Below are 6,000 nucleotides of genomic sequence, written 5' to 3'. Positions count from 1 at the left end.
ATTCCACCTTCCTTCCTTAACTTAGTTTCTGTTGCTTATAACCAGAGTGCTAACAAACACAGTCTCTATACACGTATAATCTTACTCTGTGTGTGTGTGTTTACAGATATCCTCCCACTCCAACATACACACACTTCCAGTTTCAGTATCCTGTCATTAATCAAGGTCAGGCAGGCACTCGAGCCCCTGGGGCCAAAAGATAGACGCTCCCAGCCGTCAAGGCCTTCCTCTCTTGCAGCTGCTTCCTCCCACTCAGGCTCCAGTCCTAATGACTTCCCGAAGTTCCATAAGTGTGACTCACGCAGCCACGCCTCCACGCCTCTGCACACTTGGTATCTCCTCCCAGAAGACCTTCCTTTGGGCTGACGACTCCTCCAGTTTTGAGGTTCAGCTCTAGGATCACCTCCTCCAGGAAGCTCCCCCCCACCAGCCCCACCCCTTCTACTCAGTCTGCTCTCCTCCTCCATCCAACGCTTCTCCTCTGCACCTTGGTAACAATTCTACCCGCTGAGCACCGGCCACACGGTCTGTTTATCCATCTGACTTCTCATGACCTGGGAGTCCCCTGAGGGTAAGTGATTGCAGCTTTCATTTCTGAATCTCCAGTGCCCAGAGCAGTGTTGGATACACAGGGGATGCTCAGACTGCACTGAGTGAGTACAGACATCGGAGTGGAGGGTATGGACGGATGTTTTAGTGTGAGTATTTTTACTATTATACTATGTATACTACATATGCTATTTATACTGCGTTTTATTAAATTAGTATTTCTATGCTATATGAGGCTCTTTTTCTGTGTTACCCTCCTTGATCTTCCTCAGAGTAATCTTCAAGGTAGACACTGTTATCTTCATTTACAGCTCAGGAAACTGAAACGTAGCGGGTATATTAGCTAGGAATGGGTTACACAACAAAGACCCCAAGAGAGAAGCTTTCCCAGCTTATGTGAAAGTCCATGGGGGAGCTGTCCAGGCTGGCAGGGCAGCTCTTCTGCACACAGTCCTCAGAGTTTGCTTCTCCACCGCTGCTAGTGCGGCCCTTGTTATCAGGGTGCAAAATGGTGGCTAGAGCTCCAGCCATCACTTCTTCGTTCCAGCTAGAAGATGGGCGAGGGAGAATGAAGAAGAGGGCAAGCAAAGTTTGACTTTAAGGAAGGTTCCTCAAAGCTATCACATGACATTTCTGTTTATTTCTGATTGGCCATACAAAAAAGGCTGGGAAGTGTCGTCTGGTTGGCCATGTGCTGAACTAACAGTTGGAGGTTCTAGAGACGTCCCTGGTGGTCCAGCGGCTAAGACTCTGCGCTCCCAATGCAGGGGGCCTGAGTTCAGTCCCTGGTCAGGAAACTAGATCCCACATGCTGCAACCAACAGTTTGCATGCCCCAACTAAAAAAAGATCCTGCATGCCTGCCAAAACTAAGACCCAACCCTGTGCAGTCAAATAAATAAATATTTCAAAATAAAAAAATAAAAGTTGGAGATTTTGTGATTATGAAAGAAGAGAGGTAACACCAGCAGTTTTGCCACTCAAGGGTTAAGGAATCTACCCAGTGTCACACAGTGGAGAAGTTTCCAGGGCTGAAACTCAAGTCCATCTCTGTGAAACACCAAACCAAGGATTCCTTTTGGTGAATTGTGCTGCTTCTTACAATCAGAAGGACAGGACAAGGTGTTAACCAAACTTTAAGGAGGGAGTAGAGCATGTAAGGGATGAGAGAGAAGGAGAATTTTGAGGTCAGTATCAAAACTATACGTGCATTAAAATAAATTTCTGAGTCAGCCCCGCAGGGATGGACGACTTTCACAGGAGGGGCCTGCAAATATCAATGATAGTAGTAGCCGGAGCATCCTCTCAGATGCTCCTCTGGGCTGAGGCTCCCAGAAGGACTGGGGTTGCTTCCTGAAGGGGCAGAGTTTGCAGCTCAAGCCCAGACAGGACCCCAGGGAGGATCTAGCAGGGGGCGGGTTTTCCTACTGACAGTCTGCAGCACTCCAGGTGGAGAGAGATTACTAACCACTAATAGGAAATTGCTGGATTTTGCTCCTGGAATGAATCCTCAATCACTTCGCAAGTAAAGGGTTTAGGCTTAAAGCTGTTTTGGATGAGACATGGTTCTGTTCTCCAGGGAAGGGTTCCCAGGACCCTCCAGGGAAGGTGAGGTACTCAGGTGCCAGTGGGGATGATGAAGGAGGGGGTGAGGGAAGATGCGGCCTCTGTCAGTGGAGGTGAAGTTGTTCCCTTCCTGAAGCTGGCTGCCACTTCACGGGGAGGATGGGAGGAGGATGGGAACCTGCTGGACAGTGCTGAACGGTGTTGAATTTGGGTTCTGGCAAGCTCGCATCCTCTTTCAAGCTCTCCAAACATGCTCTCCCTTCAAAAACATATATAGTGCTCTTTCCAGCTACTTGACTTTGAGCAAGTCGCTTTACATTGCTGAGCCTCAGTATCCCCATCTAGGTAATGGGAACAAAATACTATTTTGCAATCAGAGTAGAGGCTACCTGTAGGGATTTTTGACTGGGATGGGATGGAGGAGGCTTCTGGGGCACTGCAAATACCTGGAATGGTCTGGGTGATGGTTCCACAGGTGTACGTACAGCTAAAGATTTGTTGAGCTGTATGTGCAGTTAAGGTGAGGGCGCTTTACTGCAGGTTAAGTTACAGCTTTTATAAAAGTAAAGCATCAGAGAAGACGCCCCTCGTTCTCAAGTCCAGCGTGAAGGGCGGTTGTGAGGATTCAGAGAGAGGCTGAAAGCAAAGCATTTCACACAGTCTGCCTGGCACTGTGTGTTCTCTTATTCCCAATTTGCACCCCTGATGGATTTGTAAGACATAATCTCAACGAAAGCAGTTTCTCTAAGTCTTTCTGGGGAACAAAGCTAGGAGTGTGATTAACTACATCCATCAACTGGGAAAACTTCCCTGACTTATCAAATTTGAGGCATAAACACAAAGGACAAATGAGACAATCCTGGTTTCAGGCAAGAGAGGTCCCACCACGCCCGTTTTGGAGTTTGCTCAGGCACAGAGGGAGAAAGGGGCTTGCCCACGACGGCCAGCCTGCAGGAGGCCCAGGGAGGTCCCGCACCCAGCCCCCACCCAGACTCCCACTCCAGTGCTCTTCCCGGCCCAGGAATGGCCCAGATGGTCTGAACGCCAGGGACTGGCTCTCCCTCGCCCCCCTGTGGCCAGCCTGGGAATACTCGCGTTGCTAGGCTGCCAGCCCCGGCCGTGCACACAGGGACGAGGTGGCAGCTGCCTCTCTTCTCTGGAACCCTCGGCCCTCCTGACAAGTCAGCCGTGAGTCATCCCAAAGGATAAATGAGTGGGAGAAGCAGCCCCACCTCCTTGAGGTGGAAGCAGGAATCCCAGGACGGCTTCCCTGCTTTGCTGCACATGCTTTGCAAACTGGCTGGCCTGGCCCCTGCCTTTACGGAGGGAGAGGGGAGGTGCCCAGAATGGCTGTGTTATCTCCCAGGGGCCTTGGCTGAGCCCTTGACCAGCCAGCCAGCTCCGGGCGGAGCCCTCAGGGCCCCCTATCTAACCCTGAGAGTCCTGTCCATTGCCTACGTGGTTCGCCTCCTGTTAAGAACCTGCTCGCAGTGTCTCTTCCTCTGCCTTCCCTTCTACCTGCTCCCTGACACACACTCTCTAACCCACCCTCACGCAGCCAAAAATTCTTCCTGGCTGAAGTGAAAGCCCGCCAGGGACACCTGTCCACCCTGCAGACCACCCAGCCACTTTCTCCATCCCAGTAAAGCCCAGTGGGTCGCCCCTCCAAAACAAGGCTTCAGAGCAATTTGGGTGTGGGTGACTGCGTTTATTTGTTCCCTCCTCCACTCCGTCATCTACCAGGCATTCACTGAGTGCTCACTGTATGCGGGGTATTGTGCCGGATACAGAGAATGCGGAGACGCAAAGGATGGTCACAGTTCCTAATTTGGCACTCAAAAAATATTCCTTTTTACTCTTCCCCCTTCCCTTTAAGAACTTTGGTTTTGATTTATTTTTTTTTCATGCTTACTAGCTGTGTGACCCTGAGCAGAAAATAAACAAGAAAAAAAAAATCATTATTATAGATGCCAGGTACTGTGTTAGGTGGTTTACATCTGTTATTTAATTCTCCTGACAACCCCATGAGGTAAATATTACTATTCCCACCTTCCCCAACCCAGGGTGGGGAAATGAAGGCTCAGAGAACTTAAAGTTGTCTACAACCAAACAGCCAGCAGCTGGCAGAGCCACAGTTTGAACCCAAGTTGCTCAACTTCTCCAAACCTCTGGTTCCTCATCTGTGAAGCGGTGTATGTCTCATAAAGTCCATGCTCAACACAGTCAGGCATGTTTTAGAACCTGTTCTGTTTTTCCCTGCTCCGAGGTTCTGGGTACAGACCTTGGCCAGGGCCTCATCTAGTGGCATAAAGACCCAAGGCTGTAGTTAAAGGTTTCTGGGGTCTGTCCAGGGGGTCCTGAGGCTGCCTCTTCTCCTACTGACTCGTCCACTCTGCAGAGTTTGCAGCCATCTCATCCCAGCATGGCACAGCTCAGCGGGAGAAAGCGGAAAGTGTTATATTGTTGTTTATTTTAAAAGTCAAGTGTGTGTCTGACAATAATGTTAATGGATTCATCAGAAGATGGTTCTGAGCAACTTCATTCATAATAGCCAACAACTGGAAACAACACAAATACCAACCAACAAGAAGTTAAGTAAATAGTGATTGTATATGTATATATATACATTATATGTATTTACACACAATATATAGAATAATGCTGCTAATAGTATACAATGAAACTACTCGATAATGAGAAAAAATTGCTATAACCACATGCAACACCATGCAGGAAGCTCACAGATGTAATGCGGAGTGAAGGAAGCCAGTGGGAATTTGCTGTATGATGCAGGGAGCTCAGGCTGGTGCTCTGTGACAACTGGTTTGAGTGACGGGATAGGGTGGGAGGGAGGTTCAAGAGGGAATGGACATATGTATACCTATAGTTGATTCATGTTGATGTATGGCTGCTGCTGCTGCTAAGTCGCTTCAGTCGTGTCCGACTCTGTGCCACGCCATAGATGGCAGTCTGCCAGGCTCCCCCGTCCCTGGGATTCTCAAGGTAAGAACACTGGAGTGGGGTGCCATTTCCTTCTCCAATGCATGAGAGTGAAAAGTGAAAGTGAAGTCGCTGTCGTGTCCGACCCTCAGCGACCCCAAGGAATGTAGCCACCAGGCTCCTCCATCCATGGGATTTTCCAGGTGAGAGTACTGGAGTGGGGGGTCATCGCCTTCTCCGTGATGTATGGCAGAAACCAACAAAATGTTGTGAAGCAGTTATCCTCCTGGTGGCTTCCCTGGTGGCACAGCCAGTAAAGACTCCACCTGGAATGCAGGAGACCCAGCTTCAATCCCTGGGTCAGGAAGATCTCCCGGAAAAGGAAATGGCAACCCACTCCAGTATTTTTGCCTGGGAAATCCCAGGCAGAGAGGAGCCTGGCAGGCTATAGTCCATGAAATCACAAAAAGTCAGACATGACTTAGCAACTAAACCACCAATTACACTCAAATTAAAAATAGATATAAAAAAAAAAGAAAGAAAGTGGAAGTCACTCAGTCGTGTCCAACTCTTTGTGACCCCATGGACTCTACAGTCCACGGAATTCTCCAGGCCGGAATACTGGAGTGGGTAGCATTTCCCTTCTCCAGGGGATCTTCCCAACCCATGGATCGAACCCAGGTCACCCACACTGCAGGCAGATTCTTTACCAGATGAGCCACAAGGGAAGCCGCTAAAAAAGGAAGCCAGGCACCAAAAACATCGCATACTGTATGATTCTATTAATATGAAGTTTGAGAAGGGGTGGAATTAATTAAGCCAGTAGAAACTGTAAGAGTGACTACCCTTATATGAGTTATATGAGTAAGTTTTGACCAACCTAGATAGCATATTCAAAAGCAGAGACATTACTTTGCCAACAAAGGTCCATCTAGTCAAGGCTAGG

General features: G+C 48.8%; 1 long non-coding RNA gene across 2 annotated transcripts in view; it reads left to right on the top strand.

The window, feature by feature from the left end:
- Window positions 1-246: 246 nt before the first annotated feature.
- Window positions 247-6,000, top strand: part of LOC138425850 (uncharacterized) — a 76,796-nt gene continuing 71,042 nt past the window's right edge. For both annotated transcript variants that reach the window (XR_011251426.1, XR_011251424.1), the window contains exon 1: window positions 247-571. This is a non-coding gene — a long non-coding RNA (uncharacterized lncRNA). The remainder of the gene's footprint in view (window positions 572-6,000) is intronic.

Source organism: Ovis canadensis, chromosome 20 (genome assembly GCF_042477335.2).
Source record: "Ovis canadensis isolate MfBH-ARS-UI-01 breed Bighorn chromosome 20, ARS-UI_OviCan_v2, whole genome shotgun sequence".
Classification (NCBI taxonomy): domain Eukaryota; kingdom Metazoa; phylum Chordata; class Mammalia; order Artiodactyla; family Bovidae; genus Ovis; species Ovis canadensis.
This window is presented reverse-complemented; position numbering and strand designations above follow the sequence as displayed.